Consider the following 19,181-nt stretch of genomic DNA (forward strand, 5'->3'; position numbering starts at 1 on the left):
CATCTCACTCTATTCCCCAGTTTACTTTTACTCTTTAAAATATGTCAACTAAACTTGAACAGAAATAGCTATGTAGCAACAATTTAGATCAGTAGTTCCAAAACTTGGGCCATTCATATACCACCCTCACATTTTTTACATTAAATCAAAAACTACTTTTTGGCTTAACAGTTTTTTTAACTTAAGGGTCTTTTTTTAAAATTTAAATGTGTATTTTGGGCCCTTATAAATTAATAACAGGGAAATCATGAGTTTGATGACTTAGTTCTGTTTTCTAACATACACAAAAATGAAGGCATATGCTTAACATAGGTTGTTCATTTGAAAACGTCTTTAAAAACCTGGCATATCCTTAGGAAACACTAATTAAAAAAATATTAGCAACTATTTATAAATTCTTTATTTGTAAGTACAGTAAATGTTTTCTTTCTTTTTTTATTGACTTCAGAGAGAGGGAGAAGGAGAGAGAGAAATCTCAATGTGAGAGAAAAACATCAATCAGTTGCTTCTTGCATGCATCCCAACTGGGGACCAAAACACACAACCCTTGTATGTGCCCTGACCAGGAACCGAACCCACGACCTTTTGATTTGTGGAACAATGCCCAACCAAGCCTCACTGGTCAAGGCAATACAGTAAATGTTTATGGCATTATGTAACTGCAGTGTCAATTCCTTTTTCTATTTTCTTAATTTATATATGCTCAATTACCTAAAAAGTAATTATTTCCAGTGGAAATCAATCCTATTCCAGTCCCCCTAGCCCTCTATAAATAAATATACAGTACTGTCTATACACAGTTATTAGTTAATTATCTAAAACAATCATACAAATTTTTCCTATACCTATAGATAATTACAGATGGTTTTTCCTTCAGTCATTTGTGAAGAGAAATTAAAAACATGAAAATATCAGATACCATATTCGACTATGTTTTAACTAAATAGTATCTTTCTTCTGATGCACTTAAAATGAAAATGAAAACACTTTTCTAGATGATTTAGTGTTGAGATTTACTTCATGCTCAAATCTTGTTAAAGAAAAAAGTGAAATTATTTTTGCAATTATAGTTGTCTAAAAAAATTACACTGTACCATTATTTTTTAATTAGCCTAGTTTCGACCAAACCAAATTAGTTTTCTTACACCAGTTCAGCAAATCACAAAGCCAGGTAGATCTCTGATTTAATTATCTTTAATCTACCATCTAAGAAAAATTGCTCTTAACTATTCTGTCTCATTGGCTCCTTTTCCAGAAAGGACCATTTTAGCAGTCAGAATGATGTATGCTCATTAGCAAAAGCGGATCTTCAACACAGGTGAAAAAACAAAGAATTAACTGAACATTTTCCTTCCTAGCAATGAGAGCCATTGCATCAAAACTTATTAGACTATAAGCCATTTACTGGGATTGGTCTTTAGGGTGTTTACCAGAAGTGTACCTCCCCATCTGCAGAGTGGCTCTGCACTCCACTGAGCAATGCATTTATTTTTATTTCTTTAAAGTATATTTTATTGATTATATTGTTATAATAGTTCCAAATTTTTCCCCCTTTGCTCCCCTCTGCCCAGTATCCCTCTTCCCTCCAGGAATCCTAACCCCCTTAGTTCATGTCCATGGGTCGTGCATATAAGTTCTTTGGCTTTACCCTTTCCTGTGTTATTCTTAACTTCCCCCTGTCTATTTTGTACCAACCAATTATGCTTCTTAATCCCTGCACCATATCCCCATTTCCCCCTCCGCCCTCCCAGCTGATAACCCTCCAAATGATCCCCATACCTCTGATTCTGTTCCTATTCTGATTTGCTCAGTTGGATTTTGTTTTTATTTTTTAGATTCAGTTGTTGATAGTTGTGAGTTTGTTGCCATTTTAGTGTTCATAGTTTTGATCTTCCTTTTCTTAAGTAAGTCCCTTTGACATTTCATATAATAATGGCTTGGTGATGATGAACTCCTTTAGCTTTACCTTGTCTGGGAAGCACTTCATCTGCCCTTCCATTCCAAATGATAGCTTTGCTGGATAGAGTAATCATGGTTGTAGGTTGCTTTTCATCACATTGAATACTTCTTGCCAGTCCCTTCCTGCCTGCAAAGTGTCCTCTCAGAAATCAGCTGATAGTCCTATAGGCAGCCCCCTGTAGGCAACTCTCCACCTCTCTCTTGCTGCCCCCAGGACTCTGTCTTTGTCTTTCACATTTAGCATCTCAATAATGACATATCCTGGTGTGGTCCCCTCTGGGTCCAGCTCGCCCAGGACCCTTCATGCTTCTCGGACTTGTATGTCCATCTCCTTGGCAAATTTTGGGAAATTTTCCTCATTTTTTTCAATTTTTGCTTCCTCATTCTGTACTGCTTTACTGTTTTTTTCTTCCTTATGTTCCAAATCATTGATTTGAACCCCAGTTTTCTTCCTTTCACCATTGGTTTTGTGTGGATTTTCCTTCGTTTCACTTAGCATAGCCGTCACTTCTCTCATGCATTTGCCATACTCAAGCATATCTGTCAAGCCTGTGAGCATCTTTATCACCAGTGTTTTGAATTCTGCATCTGTTAGGTTATCTATCTCCTCATCTGTTAGGCTGGCTATCTCCTTGTCGCTTAGTTCTCCCACTGGAACCTTGATCTGTTTCCCCTTTTAAGCCATAATTCTCTGTCTCCTCATTCTGACAGGCTCCTGTGTTTGTTTGCCTCCACATCCCAGGTAGAGCTGTTGCTCCTGTTACATTGTAAGGGGCGGAGCCTTAGGGATTCATTAGTATAGGGTGACCTGCTTCACCACGTTGTGGTGCTGTATGTGGGGGAGGGGTCCAAGAGGGAACAATGCCACCTACCCAGCACTTGCCCCTTTTCCAGACACCTCTCCCACTTCCGCATCGGACTGGCGCCCCTCTAGCTGTTGCCCTGGCTGTCGTTCCTAGAGTGGGTGGGTCTGCGGATGCTCTAGGAATGTGGCAGTCCTTTAAACAAGTGAACTCTGCTGAGAGACCAGCCGTTACTGCCTCCGCCCCAACCCTCACTGGTCTGCATAGTCAGAAGCAATGAGGCTTGATTTGCCCTAGTGCTGGGATGGCGAGTTGCTAGGTCTGGTGAGGAGATGGGAACACTCCCCAGGTGTCCCTCCTGACTTTAAAATGTGTATCTCTATAAGAAGATGAATGCAAACTACATTTATAACAGTAATCATTTCACAATATATGTAAGCCAAACCATTACATTGTACACTTTAAACTTTCACAATGATGGATATCAGTTACGTCTCAAAACTGGGGAAAGTTAGTTTTACAGCTTTAACACTTGCATCTGAAGTTCAAAATTGCTTTTGTTAGCATGACTTTAATTTTCTTTTTTCAAAGTGAAATCATGGCACCCTCTGCTGATTTTGAAAGGAATTGCTGAATAGTTATATCCAGTTATGAATAAGAGAATGTATCAATGCATAATCAAAATTTTCTTGTTAATCATATGATGGTCCTATTTGCTTATACTGCTTCTCATTAGGCAATATGATGACAGACATGTGGTTAGACCCACATTTGAAGTATGAAGAGGAACTAGAATGAGCAAATACACAGAGGCATGAAGCAACAAGATGTGTTCAGGGATCTGCAGGTAGTTTTACAGGAAATTTGAGGGAGGGTGTTGATGGTATTTTTTGTGTGTGTGATGACAACCACTGGAGAAGATGGGAGAGCATGCGTGATTTTAAGGAATTTTCACTCTATCATGAGAGTGCTGTTGAGTCATCTTATACCTTTATTTAAAGTAGTAATGCAGTCAGTTAAGTAGCTTAGAAAGAGGATGCTGGCAGCAGTGTTCAGGTGGGGCTGGAGGTGGGGACACACCAATTTGAGCATCATTGCATTTGCTAAGTGGGCCGACTAGGATCCCAGAGAAACATAACTGAGGTAGGAGAGGCTGGGAGATTGGAAGTTCTTTTCCAAAAACTTATCACAAAAGTTTTAAATATATGTAAAAACAGAACACTTTGCCATATGTAGTACCTCCCTACCTATGTATTTACCTATCTATCTATCTACCTATGAAGTATTTTAAAGTAAGTTGCAGATATTACTCTACATCCATAATTACTTCAGCAAGCATCCCTCCAAAATAATGGCATTGGGGGAGAGATGTTCAGGGAGATTTAAAAAAAATCAGGGAAGTTAGGATTTGGGGGTAAAGATAATGGGTTCTTTTGTGTTCAACAAGAGAATATACATTGGCACAAAATCTTAGCTTATTGTTAATAATTTGTGGTTGCTAGTGTTTTTTTTCTGAGACTTTTAGGAGATGGATGTATGGTAAATGCTACTAAATTTTAAATAAAAACGTAGAAAACATTTGTAATTAGGAAAAAAAGTCAAATATGCACAATGATTGAAGGGAATAGTGCTGTTGGTTGAGGCAATGGCCCATGCCAGTATTCTCCACGGGAGGAGAGACTGGGGATTGCAGAGGAGCTGGCCAGCCTTCTCCCAAAGGAGGGAGAAAGGCCAGGCCCTTGGATCATGCAAAGGCCCAGATTGTTGGAAGTTTGTGTGAGAAAGCCTCTGTGCAAGCAGCGCCAGCGTAATCCATCCCATGGGTGATGGAAAGTGCGCAATAGACAGGCCGACTGGCATTAGCATGCTCTGCTTCCCATGGCGGTGGAAGGCAGGGGTAGGAGAGCAGGAAGCTGGGAATGCCAAAGGGCACTGGGCAAAGATGCTGACCATTTAATATCTTTAATTAGGAGGGAATTTGCTTACTGTGCCTTTGGTCTAGGAAGTATTTTACATTATGATTAGTGAGATTAGGAACTCTTCTTCCCTTGAGAGGATAGTATTATCATAGCTAAAACTGGTAGAGATTTAGGGGTTCATTTATTCAACAAGTACTTATAGAGCCATTTATCATTATGGCAGGCACTATTCTAAGACACTAGGAATTCAACAGTGAGCAACATAGACAAAAGTCCCGGCCCTTCTATGTTTTATATTTGAGTAGGAAAGACAGTACACAAGATAAATGAAATATATGTAGCATATTAGATTGTGATAAGCACTAAGAAGAAACATTAACTGAGGGTGGGGTGTGTGGGTGGAGATTTAAGAAAGGGAGGCCCAGGGACTCCACTAAGACACCATTTGTGGAAAGACCAGTGAAACCTGAACCACTGTAGCTGTGTTGATGAGCAGTTTGTCATTTGCCATTTCTTGTGTGGGCCTGTCTCCTCTTTAGAAGGTATGAATAGGAAGTGACTTACAGCTGGCTTCCATATGGCCATTGATTTTTTTTTTTTCTATTCTCGCATACACTTTTTTTTTTCTATTCTCGCATACACTTTTTTTTTTCAGTCTGATTCCTCCTCTAACTCAATATTTCCCAACATGAATTATAAAGAGTTTATCCTTATTACATTGTATCTTTCCAGAGTGTGTTAGTCTAAGACTGTGTCTGTATGTACACTAAAAGGCTTTATGTAGTTCTGTGAAATATTCTTTTGTGTAAACATTTCTCATGGTTTTTGAACGCTAATTGGCACGTTACTTTCCTAAGCATTTTAATTTTTATTCCATCGTCTTATGCAACCTTGGAAATGTTAACTTTTCCCTTTTCCATTCATTTGTTTTACTTTGGAAAGGAAAACAATCCTTCTCAGAGCTATATATCCAAATAAAAGATTTCAAAGTATAGTAAATAAATATTAATGAAATTTAAGTGTTGACATAGTTGAAGAAAATAACATTTAAAGGTATATGAAGAAGGAAATGCTCTTAAGTTACTCTTGGGTATAACTGACTTCAAATATGAGACTTTTCTATGTAATACATGAATAACTGCCTCACTTAGCTGCTGAAGTCCTGTGTCCTGGTGTTTTACTGTGAGCCTTTCTCACACCCCTCAGGTACCGTACCTTTGCCTTTCCCTCTCCTAAGCTCCAAGGGCCTTTCTTTTGCTTCTGTAACTTGTTTCCTGAGCCTGTGCAACCCAGCTGGCTCACTTCTACTACCTCTGTAACTTTCTAAATAAACTTTCTCTTATCATTTGAGTTCTTGGCTCAGGATTCTTCACTGAAACCAAGAGCCGAGGTCCAATTTTGCTTCCAACACCACCAGTAACACTTCCAAAAGAAGGATCTGTCTTCAGACCCTCCACCACTGCCTGGCAATGACCTCACTCAAATGAAGACAAAGTTCCTTGCCCTGTGCTCAAGCCTCCCCATAAAAGCCCCACTGGCTGTATGCCTCTGTTTATCTTGGGGTGGCAGCCTGGTTCTAAGGAACATTGCAGTTTGAGGTGCAGCAGACCTGATGTGGAGCCCCGTGCATAGTGTGTGGGCAAAGGGTTTTGCAATCAAGTAGTCTGTGATGAGGTAACAGACCCACAGAGGGAAAAGACTGGCCCAGAGTCAAGAGCGAGGACACTGCCCGGGCACCTTATCTTCCTCCTACTCCACCCTGCCTCCCCAGGAGACTCGGAAATCAAACCTACATTCTACGATAAGAAAAAGCTTTTTAAAGGATGAGCAATAACGAAGCTATTAAGATAACCAGTGACTAGACAGAAAAACGAGCCCTGGCTGGTTTGGCTCAGTGGATTGAGCGTCGGCCTGCGAGCTAAGTGTCGCTGGTTCGATCTTCCAGTCAGGGCACATCAGAGAAGGAAAACTCTGACTCCAAAAAACCTCCGCTGCCTTGCGGCATACCTCTTCAGGGGAAAGGCTAAGGGAGTAAACCCCGACAGAAAATCCGGAGCCGGAGTCCCTAAGGCGGTTTGACATTGTAGTCAACACCGGCAACTCCTGCGGCGCACCTGAAGCCAAGCTGTATTGACTCCGTCTTTCCCTTGGACCCTTCAGCTGCGAAGAGAGGGGGGGTCTGCTGCATGGGCAACAGCAGACCCTCCATATCACCCTGCCCAGGCTCTGTAGCTTCAGCTTCGCTGGAGAGGACACTCCAGCGTCATCGCAAGATGTCGATTCAACACGGGAGGAGACAGATACCGTGTCACTCCCGAGTCGGACTGCACAGCCATTCTCGGCGGTGCAGATAGACTCTTAAGAAGCTACACCATCGTCTCTCGAGACGGACGGCTGCCGACGACATGAAGGGCCAATACAGGACGTATTTTCTTTTAGTTAATAGAGGATTCACTATTTTATGTATACTATGACATTAGGATTTTTAATTGTTCCTTAGGAAGCTTATTCCCTTTTGTTTTCAGCTTTGGAAATTATTAAAGTAGAAGAGTATGTTCAAATCTGGACATCATGAAGTTAAGCTCCCATGGCAGAAATGAGGACTTTCTTTAAGAATCTAAAGAGACTTCCGGCCAAGATGGAGGAGTAAATACACACATGGCTTCTTCTCACAACTAAGGAGAAATTTACAACCACTTCAAAACTAAAAAGAAGCCCAGAAAACCCCAAAAATCTAAACTACAGGGAAGTTCAGCAAGAAATAAAGAAGAAATAATCAACCAGAAAGGTAGGAGGGACAGAGCCTGGACGGAGAGAAAGAGGAGTGGAGCAGCAGCTGCGGGGGGGCGGTGCTTCTCAGCAGTAGTGCTAGAGGCAGCTCAGTGCCCCGGGAGCGGTGGCAGGTGCGGCTAGCAGCAGCTCTGACCAAAAACAGTCATACCGATTAAACCCAAGAAGTGATTCAGCCCCAAACTAGACCACACAGCTCACAGTTCCAGAGCCTGGGAAAATAGAGCCGCGTTACTTCTGACTGTGAAAGTAAGTGGGGGTGGGGGCGCAGGAAGGAGCTGCTAGTCCTGATAAGGAGGCAGCTTGCTGAGTACAGAAAGGGGAAGAAGTGCCTGGAAAAGCTGCAGCAACCAGCACTTTTCCCTCTCAGACCCCTGCCTCACATACAGCGCCAAAACGCAGTGAACCTTTGACCAGCACTAACGAAAACCTAAGGCTTTACTCCCTATAATGTAAGAGGTGTGATAGCCCTTGCCCAAATCACAGAGGCAAACACAGAAAGATAAGGAGACAGAGAAGTACGACCCAGAAGCGGGGGCAGGTCAAGGTCCCGGAGACACAAGTGAGCAATGAGCAGATTGCATGCCTAACGGATAAGAAGATAGCTTAACAAATGCACAGTTTAAGGCATTGGTGATTAGGATGCTCACAGACCTGACAGCAAAGATTAAACAGGAAGGGGAAAGAATGAAGGCTATCTTGGCTGAAATGAAGGAAAATGAATATGAGACAAGTGATGAAGGAAAGTAAACCAGGGTTCAGATCAACAAATTGGAATATAATGAAGAAAAAAGACAGTCAACCAGTACAGAGGGAGGAAATGAGAATTTTAAAAAAATGAGGAGAGGCTTAGAAACCTCTGGGACAGCTATAAATGTGCCAACATCTGAATCATAGGGCTGCCAGAAGGTGAAGAGGGAGAGCAAGAAATTGAAAAATTATGTGAAAAAATAATGAAGGAAAATTTCCCTAATTTGGGGAAGGAAATGGACATATGGGTACAGGAAGCACAGAGAGTTCCAAACAAACTAGACCCAAGGAGGACCACACCAAGACACATCATAATTAAAATGCCAAAGGTTAAAGATAAAGAGAGAATCTTAAAAGCAGCAAGAGAGAAGAGGAGAATTACGTACAAAAGGGTACCTATAAGACTATCAGGTAATTTCTCAGAAGAAACTCTGCAGGCAAGAAGGGACTGGCAGGAGATATTCAAAGTGATGAAAAAAGCAAGGCCCTTCAACCAACATTACTTTATCCAGCAAAGATATTCAGAATGGAAGGGCAGATAAAGTGCTTCCCAGACAAAGTAAAGCTGAAGGAGTTCATCATCACCAAGCCATTATTATACGAAACATTAAAGGGACTTATTGAAGAAAAAGAATATCAAAACTATGAACATTAAAATGAAGAGTATCACAACTATCAACAACAGAAGCTAGGGAATGGAAACAAAGGTAAACTAAGGAGACAACTAGAGTGGGAACAGAATCATAGGTATGGGGAGCATGTGGGAGGACAGGGGGATGTTGAGAATAGCTTTATTCCCAACCCATGGACATGGACTAAGGGTGTGGGACTGCTGGAGGGAGGGGCGTTGCTGGGTGGAGGGGAGCAAATGGAAAAGAAATTGAGACAACTGTAACAGTATAATTGATAAAATTACAAAAAAAAAATAAAAAAAAAGAATCAAAAGACAGACTACCATGGCTGAAAGTCTAACTCAGTATACAGTTATTTGTATTATAAGTGAACAGTGCTTTTAGATTACATATTTCTTTTCTTGCTATCTATGATAGCTTTAAAAAAACACATATGGCAGCATAGAGCCTTGTCTCTATACATCAAAGTTGCGGGTTTGATCTCCAGTCAGAGCACATGAAAGAATCAGCCAATGAATGCATAAATAAGTGGAACAACAGATTGATGTTTCTCAAATCAACAAATAAAAAATAAAAAACACATATAAATATGCATCAACTGTGTATTACATTTAGTTTATCTCTTTAGTGCTGTCCTTGATGAGAAAATAGTTAACTTTGGCATTATGATATAATTAATATGATACAACAAGAATTGATTTTTATTTTTTGATAGCTATGTTGTAGGCCCAAGGAACTGACAAAACTGGACAGCTTTCATGATTTCTGTTATGTAGTCAGTAAACACATGAAATCATATTTATAAATACCCAGATTCACTGCAGATGTTGTTAGTAAGCTACATTTTTAGGAGCTATTGTGTTGAAACACACAGTATCAATTAGGAAATAACAATGTAAATACATAAATGATTTATATTATTTAAAAATTAGACCATTAAATTTTTCAAATAGTGTGTCAGGATGGGCTGAGTTGTGCTTCAAGCAAACAATTGCAACAGAAACTTTTTGGGTAATACAATTGTCTAAACACACAGAGAAATTTCCAAAAAAATGAATATTGTTAAGTTCACTACATTATATTCTTTTGTATGGCAATTGGGTTGTTATTCATAATTGGTAGTGATGGTTAAAACCATTTATTATACCCCAAATTGATAGCATAATTGATTGGCTGGTGTTATTACCCCTACTCTGACAAAGTGTTTATTTGTGCTTCTAAATACAGCAATGATTTATGTGTTTCAAATTTGAATTTCAAGAGTGTTACATACCCTATTATAACAGCTGGCCTGTATTTGTAACTGTTGCTTAAATCACTTTGCTTTTTGCTAGAATTAAGTAAGCTTTCCCATCTTTGATGATAATCTCTGGATTATTGGGGAACTATTCTGGCTAGAAGTTTGGCGTAATTTCATTTATTCCTTCATCTGTCTTCAAGTGTTGCTCATTTTATAAAATAATTGTGGTAAAAGCATTTAATATAAAATTCACAATATTAACCTTTTTAAGTGACAGTTAAATAATCTTAAATATATTCACCTTGTCATGTCATAACTCTCCAGAACTGAAATACTGAAACTCTATACCTTGTAAACAACTTCCCATTTTTCCCTCCCCTTAGTACATGGCAACCTACCATTCTCCTTTCTTTTTCTTTGAGTTTGGTTACTTTAGACACTTTATATAAGTAGAATCACAGTTTTATTTTTGTGACCGGCTTATTTCACTTAGCATAATGTCCTCAAGCTTCATCTACGCTGTAGCATGTGACAGGATTTCCTTCTTTTTAAAGATGAACAGTATTCCATTGTATGTACATATCACATTTTGTTTATCTGTTCATCTGTCAGTGGGCATTTGATTTGCTTTCACCTCTTGCCTATAGTGAATAATGCTGCAGTGAATATGGATTTGCAAATATCTCTTAGAGATCCTGCTTTCAGTTCTTCTGGTTATATACCTAGAAGTAAAGTTGCTGCTAGGTCACAATAGTAGATCTATTTTTGTTTTTTTTGAGGGACCTCTGTTCTGTTTCTATAGTGGCTGCACAGTTGATAAATTTTTACCAACAGTGCACAGAGTTCCAATTTCTCCACAACTGTACCAACAGTTGTTATTTTGGTTTTTTGGATCATGACCAGCATAATAGGTGTGAGGTGATGTCTCATTATGATTTGCACTTTTTCTAATAATTAATGATGTTGCGCATCTTTTCATATGCTTCTTGGCATGTGCTTTTTCAAAAAAATGTCTCTTGAAATTCTCTGCTCCTGTTTTATTCATTTTTTGTTGTTGTTGAGTTGTAGGAGCTCATTATATGTTCTGGATATTAACTCCTTCTAAGATATGACTTGCAACTATCCCATTCTGTAGGTTGTCTTTTCACTGTTGATTGTTTCCTTTGCTTTGCAGAAGTTTTAAAAGTTCTATATAGTCCCATTTGTCTTTTTTTGCTGTTGTTTCTTGTGCTTTTGGTGTCATATCCAAGAAATTGTGACCAACTTCAATGTCATGAAGTTTTTCCCTATGTTTCTCTTAGGAATTTTATAGTTTTAGGTATTACCTTTAGAATTTAATTTATTTTGTGTTACTTTTTGTGTATGGTGTATCGTATGGGTACAACATAGTTCTGCATGTGGATATCCAGTTTTCTTAACACCATTTGTTAAAGACTGTTCTTTCCCCCTTGAGTGGTCATGACAAAAAGGTTGGAGATCATTTGAGCATGTGTGGGTTCTACCCCCTTCCCCGCCCCCCTTCTTGGTTGAGTTTTTCCTAAATATCTCATTATTTTAGATGCTATTACGAATGTGATTGTCCCCTTAATTTCCTTTTTGGATTGCTTGCTGTTTGTGTATGGAAACTCAGTAGATTTTTGTATCCAGCAATTTTGCTGAATTTGTTTAGAAATTCTAATAATTTTTTTTTGTGGGATCAAAGGTTTTCTGTATATAAGATCATGTCATGTCATTTGTGAACAGAGATGATTTTACTTCTTCCCACTTTGCATGTCTTTTATTTCTTTTTGTTGCCTAATTGTGTTGACTACAACATCCTTTGTGTTGAATAGAAGTGGTGAGAGTGGGCATTATTGCTTTGGTCCTCACCTTCAGGAAAACGTTCAGTCTTTTGCCATTGAGTATATTAGTTGTAGGCTTTTCATATATGGCCTTTATTGTGTTGAGATAGTTGCCTTCTATTCCTAGCTTATTGAGTGTTTTAATCATGAAAGGTACTGAATTTAGTCACATGTTTTTTCTGTGTGAATTGAGAGGAGCACATGGTTTTGTTCTTCATTCTATTAATGTGGTGTAGCACATGGATTGATTTTCATATGTTGAATCATCCTTGCATTCCAGAGATAAATCCCACTTGGTAATGGTATATAAATCTTTTTAATGTGCTGCTGAATTTGGTTTGATAGAATTTTCTGAGGATTTTAAATTATAATTTATCAGCGATATTAGTCTATAGTTTTCTTCTAGTGTTTCTGTTTGGCTTTGGTATCAGGTAATGGTAGCCTCATAGAGATTGGTAGAGTTCCCTCATTTTAAATTTAGGAGAAAAATTTAGGGAGGGTTGGTGTTAATTTTTTAAATATATGGTTGAATTCTCCAGTGAAGTCATCTGGTCCTGGGCTTTTCTTTGCTGGGAGATTTTTGATGACTTTTTCTATCTCCTTATTCGTTATAGGTTTTTTGAGAGTTTAAAAATTTGTTATGATTCAGTCTTGGTAGGTTGTATGTTTCTAGGAATTTATTAATTTCTTCTGGATTATCCAACTTGTTGGTGTACACTTGTTGATAATCTGTTGTAATCCTTGTTGTTTCTGTGGCATCAGTTGTATTGTCTTTTTTCACTTCTGATTTTAGTTATTTGAGTCTTATCTCTTTTTTTCTTAGTCTAGCTAAGGATTTGTCAGTTTTTTTATCTTTTGGGAAAAAAAATCCCAATTTTTAGTTTCATTATTCTTTCCAATTCTCTATTTCATTTATTTCTTCTGTAATCTTAATTATTTCCTTCCTCTTTTAACTTTGTTCTTTTTCAGTTCCTTGTGTTAAAAGTTGAGTTCTTGGTTTTAGATTTTTCTTCTTTTTTAATGTAAGTGTTGACAGCTATAAAATTTCCTCTTAGCACGGCTTTACTGCATCTCATAAGATTTGATGTATTGTAATATTTAATTTTTATTGATTTCCTTTTTGGCTCATTGGTTGTTTCAGAGTATATTGCTTAATTTTCATGAGTTTGTAGATTTTCAGTTTTCCTCCTTTTAAAATTTATTTTAATTTTCTTCTATTAGAGGTTTTGTTGCTAAAGGGGTATATACTTTTGGTAACTTTGTTATAATTTAATGTTAAATTTAGCTCTTTAATAAACAGTTTATTTTTATGCATGTTAATTTTAGTAGAAAGTGGTACATAATTTTAATAAGACTTGTTTTAATGGCTGATTTAGTTTTAGGCTTCTCATAACATTTTGAAATTACTATGATTTGAGGTTAATTCTGTGGGGACAATTTGTTCATAAGAAAGATTTAGTAGACGCTAAATTATGTTCTTGAGCTTCTGACATAGTCCATAATTTACTATAACTGTGTAGAACATAGGGGCACAATCCTTGGCCACTTTGCAAGATGTGACCATAGGTTTTGGAACTATCTGTGGCTTTTACAGGGTATGGATTTTGTAGATGTAGTCTAGTCTTAAGTGTTCAAAAAAAAACAAAAACAAAAAAAAAACAAACAAAAAAAACAAATTAATGGATTGAAGGCTGAGAAATTGTTTTCCAAATCTACCTGAGGTTTTGGGTTTTGGTTCTATTAGAGAAGGCACATGACTAAGGTACCAGGTAGAGGATGTGGATATGTAAATAAACAGGGTAACATGAAACAAGGACATTAGGGGAAATGTGAGAAGGAGTGAGCTAATATTTGAGCATCTGGTGTGTTTCTAGCACCTTAAATATGTTGTTCATTTAGTCATCACAAGAGGTAAATGAGTCATAGATATTATTTTCTTTTGATATCTGAGAAAGTTGGGTTAAAAGGTAATATTGTGTGGTGTGGTTAGTAGTGTAGGCATTAGGTTCTTACATGCTAACATTAGAATCCCTTTAGACTGTGGGCTTAGGACAAGTTGTTTAAAATTCAGATTCCTCATTTTAAATCCCTTTAGACTGTGGGCTTAGGACAAGTTGTTTAAAATTCAGATTCCTCATCTGTAAAATGATGATAGCAGTGATTATATTATAGGGTCATCTTGAGAATTATTTTTAAAAAATTTTCTTTATTTATTTTTAGAGAGAGGGGAAGGGAAGGAGAAAGAGAGGGAAACATCAATGTGTGGTTGCCTCTCGCACACCCCCAACTGGGCACCTGGCCCACAGCCCAGGCGTGGGTCTTGACTGGGAATTGAACTGGTGACCCTTTGTTTCACAGGTCAGCACTCATCCCACTAAGAAACACCACCAAGGGCCTGAGAATTAAATGAAACTATGCATGTTGAGTCTTGGAAATTGTGTTCACTCAATGTTATCTGTCACTAATATACACATATACATATATGAATATATAATGATATTATATATATTTTATATATATATAAATAAATGTTATTTTATTTGGTTTTCCAAGGTCTCAAACCTTTTAAGTCGTGCATGTAGTAAGTGGTAAAATCAGGAGACTGGTGTGTCTCCCCCAAAAGACTATTCTTTTCAATATAGGACCTCTTAAAAATATGCAAAATTAGAGGAAGTGAGAAATAGAGAGTGATGAAAATGATGTTGAGAAGTGTTAATAAAAGCTGTCATCTGTCAATTGGCTGCTCTAGGTTAGGTGTTTTACTTATGTCATTGTATTTAATCTCATTTCAATAAATGGCCTGGCTAAGATCATGGAGTCAGTGAGGCAGAGCTGGTCTGTCTCATTTTCAAATGTGTGCTTTTTTCATTAGCCAGGGCTGTCTTCCCAAAATCATGAGGTTACTCTGACTTCGAAGGGAAAGAGCTCTTGGAAGGCGGAGTTGGTCACATAGAGAATTACTTCTGATTAGAGGCCATTATGTCATTTTTAGGAACATATTATAATATGGGTTCATCCTAAAGGAGATCTAGTGGGGGATGTAAGTCCAACAAAAGTGAAAAATTACATTGATCTGTGTTAATTATCAAAAATGATTACAAGGTCAGTTCTTCCAATAGGGAGAATTTAAGGGAATGCTGGTGGACTGCCGGGATGGATCTGGAATTCAGAATAAGTCAAGGAAAATATCATGAAGAAGTTATTCTCCCCAGCCCCCAGCAATTCAAGGAGAGAGCTAAAATATAGGGGAATAAAAAGTGGATCATTGATGATTAACCATGTAATCTTGAAGACTATCCAAGACTATAATAGTGGGTGATAAAAAATAAATATAATGAAAAAGAGGTCATCAGAGAAGGAAGTGTCCCACTATGAGGAAGTGGGGTATGTTCCAGCCCTAGAAAATGCTGCTGGTGTTGCTTGAGGACAGTCTGAGAAAAAACAGTGGGGTCCCGGCGTACTAACTGTTGTAGATGGTTTGGGTAGGCTAGAATGAGGTCATTGCTGGTGCATGCTAGTTCATTCATTACACCTGTTCTTCGCAGACAAGGGGTCGTTGAGTGACTGAGTGACTGTGGCAGTGACAGTGTGTGCCTTCCTACTCAGAACCCTGACCAGGGGGAAAGCCCTTGATGAACTCATGGTTACTTTTGGGCAACTGGGCTAGGGCTCCTTGTAGACTTTTCTAGCAACCTTAAAGCCTGGGTGTCTTAATAAGGAGATTACAAAACAGGATTCCTCTGGACTCCTCTTTTTATTCTTTTTTTAAAGAAAGTTTTAAAGGATTCTTTCAGTGGGATTCTTCTTTTTCATTGCTTTGGTATTTTTATTTCCATTTTTGGAAAGGAGGTGTGTCAGTTTTATATTATATAATAATTGAGCCCTGTTGAGTTTGTAAAATGTGGGATGTTTTCATCAGTCATGATTTCCCCCCTTTCTTTTTTGAAATCTAGTTTTTGTGTGTGTGTGTTTGGTTGTATAAAGCATATTTTCTTAACCAGAGTGCCCTAACATGTTGCCAGGTGTAAAGCTTATTTTAAATTTCCTATATGTAGTGACAGATTCTAAGGTTCTTGGGCTAGACAAAATTTAAATGTGACTTTGTTTATTATTAGGGACTATGTAGTTTAAAATTACATATCATTTTACATACATTTCTGCAACAATAAAAAATCAAAAAATTTAAACTTTCTTTGAATATTTAATTAATAATCAGTACAAATGTTATTGGAAAGTATGCTACTTTTAGATCCAAAGTCACTAGCAGATAAGGTGTAATGGTATAGAATGGTGGTTAGCACACCAGGCCCTCTGCCTGTTTCTGGAAATAAAGTATTAGAACACAATCATATCTTCTCATGTACTGTCTCTCTTGAGACAGATTATGTGGATCACAAAGCCTAAAATGTTGACTCACTGCCTTTTGCAAAAAATGTTTGCCTACTCCTACATAGAATAGCAGTTCTCAATTTCCAAGATCTCTGGACCTTTTTGTACTCCTAAAAAATTACTAAAGACTCCAAAAAAATTTCTTTATGTGGATTGTATTGATACTGGAAATTACAACTGCGAACTTAAAAAATTATTTCAATTATTTAAAATTAACATTAAAAATTGTTACATGTTAACTTGTGACATGTTAACATAAATAACATTTTTATAAAAGACAACTTTTTTTCCTAAAAATAAATTATTATTTAGTTGGGAATTTCTCTGATGCCTGGAATAATTGAAGACAGTTATATTCTCATATTATTGTATACTTTCAATTTATTGCTGTATGTTTTGGTTGAAGGAAATGAAGAAATCCAACCTCAGAGAGATCTGCAGTTGGAAAAGGGAGGAATATTGTAATATCCTGTTCAGTTAATTGTGAATGTTTTTGATAATAATACCAAAGGTGGTTGTGTGATTGTTTCTTAGAGGAACTTACAATACGGAATCTGAAAATACATAGTGAGGCAAAAGTAGGGTTATAGTTATGAGTATGCAAAACAGTTTATTCTTATATTATTTATTAATTTGTTATATTATTTCCCATATGAGCAACTGTAAACCTACTTTTGCTCTACCCTGTATATCAATACATTTATTGTATTGGAACTTTAAAATCTATTGATTTATTTTGTACTTTGAATGAATCTTTTATTTATGCATGGTTTTCTGATATGCATTGGTAATTTTGAAATACTGGTTCACTAGCTAAATGTTGACACAATATAATAAGAGTCACAGTTATTAATATAATCTCTGATCTCAGAAGAGCCTTTGGGAGGCCAGTGGAACCTATGCAAAATGGGAGCTGTGTCCTAGCATATTTGCATTTCTCAGTTAATACGGTACCTTGCAAAACAAGGATAATCTGTGGATGCAAGTTTTATGAAATTCTCTCTTTTGCTTGAAAGCTTGTGTTTCATCATTAGTAACACATGCTGTCAGTTTGCTTTGAAGTCCCAGACTCTTCATTTTAAAGAAAATTTTTGCTAAATGCTCAAGCCTGATTAATCTCAATAGGCTGAATAATTTGTCTTTCAGTTGTTGGTTTTAAGTAGAAATGGTGTTCCATGAAAAAAAATGACTGGGTGAGTTTATAAAACTCCTTCACATATGTTTTTCTTTGTTTACAGCAGCAGCATCTTCTCTGTACTGCCCATTTCATCACACAATATTTAAAAGATGGATACTTAGGGGCAGTGATTTTCTACCTTTTTCATCTCATGGCATGCATGAACTAATTATTAAAGTTCCATAGCACACCAAAAAATATATTTTTTGCTGATCTGACAAAAAAATAAATATAATTTTGATTCACACTGAGTGGCTATTGCTGTGTTGGTGGTTTTCTTCTTTGACAGTCTAAGGGAAAGAGGTCCATGTCCCTGACTAAATAGTCAGCTGTTGCATGTTTTAAAAATTCTTGCAATGATCCAAGATGGCAGATGGAGCCATACTAACCTCCTCCCAGGACCAAACTGGAATTACAGCTAAATTATAGAAAAGGCATCCTGAATAGCCAACTGAAGACTAGCTGGAGAGAAGGCTTATAACCAAGAACTTAGAAAAGAAGTCACATTGAGACTGGTAGGAAATGTGGAAGCATGAGAGGGATGGCTATATTCTTAACAGGCAGCAGCTGAAGTTCCGGAGACATAGCTCAACTCTGGGAGGGTTCCTGCTGAGAAGTGTGGGGTCAGAACCCCAAGCTAGGCTCCCCAGCTTAGAGCACCAGAACTAGGGAAGACACCCACATAACATCTGGATGTGGAAAGCAGTGGGGTTTCTGTCTGCCAGGGAGAGATAGCTAGAGATGTAGCCGCTCTTTTGAAAGGCCAACACAAAATAATTTGTTGGCATCCACTTACCCTGGGCTCCGTTGGAGGAAGAGCAGAGCAGACTAGAGCTGCATGAGGAGACTCTGGGGCTGGTAGCTCTGGTTAGAGAGCTGAAGGGTCAGTAGCCAGGATCCCTGTGCTTGAGTCATTCCCCATAGTACAGAAGCCATCTTTCCTGGGCAGAGCACTGCCCTTCATGTGGCATCAGCTGAGGGGGAATCAGTGGCCCTACGTGCAGGAATACCTCTTGCTCCACCCAATGGAGCTTAAGCCTGGCTGAGGTGTTTACAGCCAGAGTCTCTTTCAGTGACTAAGCCTACTAGGTGGCCTGCTGGTAGAGATGGATATATGGTTGCTGAGACTTGCTGATGCACATCTGGGACCAGGACTGGTAAAAGCCAGCCTAGGTGCACAGCTTGGTCCTTTCCACATGCACCCAGGCCCAGCAGAGGGAACTACAAGCTGTGGATTGCTGATAGCTCCAAACGGGTTGCCTAGAGCCAGTCACAGGCAGCATTTGATATAGCTCTGAACCAGTCTTTGCAGATCAAGCTAATATAAAGAAACAAACACAAAGAGGCAGCCAAAATGGGGGAACAAAGCAACAGGCTCCTGAAAGAACAAGAGAATTCTCCAGAGGAAGAGCTAAATGAAATGGTGGCTAACAATTTTTCAGTTATTAAGTTCAAAGTAATGATTATAAGGATGCTTAACAGAATGAAAAAGAATATAGAAACAGTAAAAGAGGACCAGTCAGAAATAAAGACTGCAATATCTGAAATAAATACTAAACTGGAAGGAATAAAAAGTAGGTTAGATGAAGAAGAGGGATCAATCAGTGATTTCGAAGACAAGGTAGAAAACAAAAAACCTAATCAGCAAAAAGGAATTAAAAATGAGGGTAGTTTAAGGGAC

At 38.0% G+C, this 19,181-nt stretch overlaps 1 protein-coding gene across 3 annotated transcripts in view; it reads left to right on the forward strand.

Annotated features, from left to right (window-relative positions):
* MPP7 (MAGUK p55 scaffold protein 7) overlaps positions 1 to 19,181 on the forward strand; it is a 293,758-nt gene that overhangs the window by 33,212 nt on the left and 241,365 nt on the right. Inside the window, exon 2 of one of the 3 annotated variants that reach the window (XM_090266642.1) lies at positions 7,207 to 7,469. The exons of the other annotated variants lie outside the window; for them this stretch is intronic. The gene's annotated coding sequence lies outside the window, so the exon portion shown is untranslated. The remainder of the gene's footprint in view (positions 1 to 7,206; positions 7,470 to 19,181) is intronic. 3 annotated transcript variants of the gene reach the window in all.

The sequence above is a fragment of the Furipterus horrens genome, unplaced genomic scaffold (assembly GCF_987537825.1).
Source record: "Furipterus horrens unplaced genomic scaffold, mFurHor1.1.pri manual_scaffold_2, whole genome shotgun sequence".
Classification (NCBI taxonomy): Eukaryota; Metazoa; Chordata; class Mammalia; order Chiroptera; family Furipteridae; genus Furipterus; species Furipterus horrens.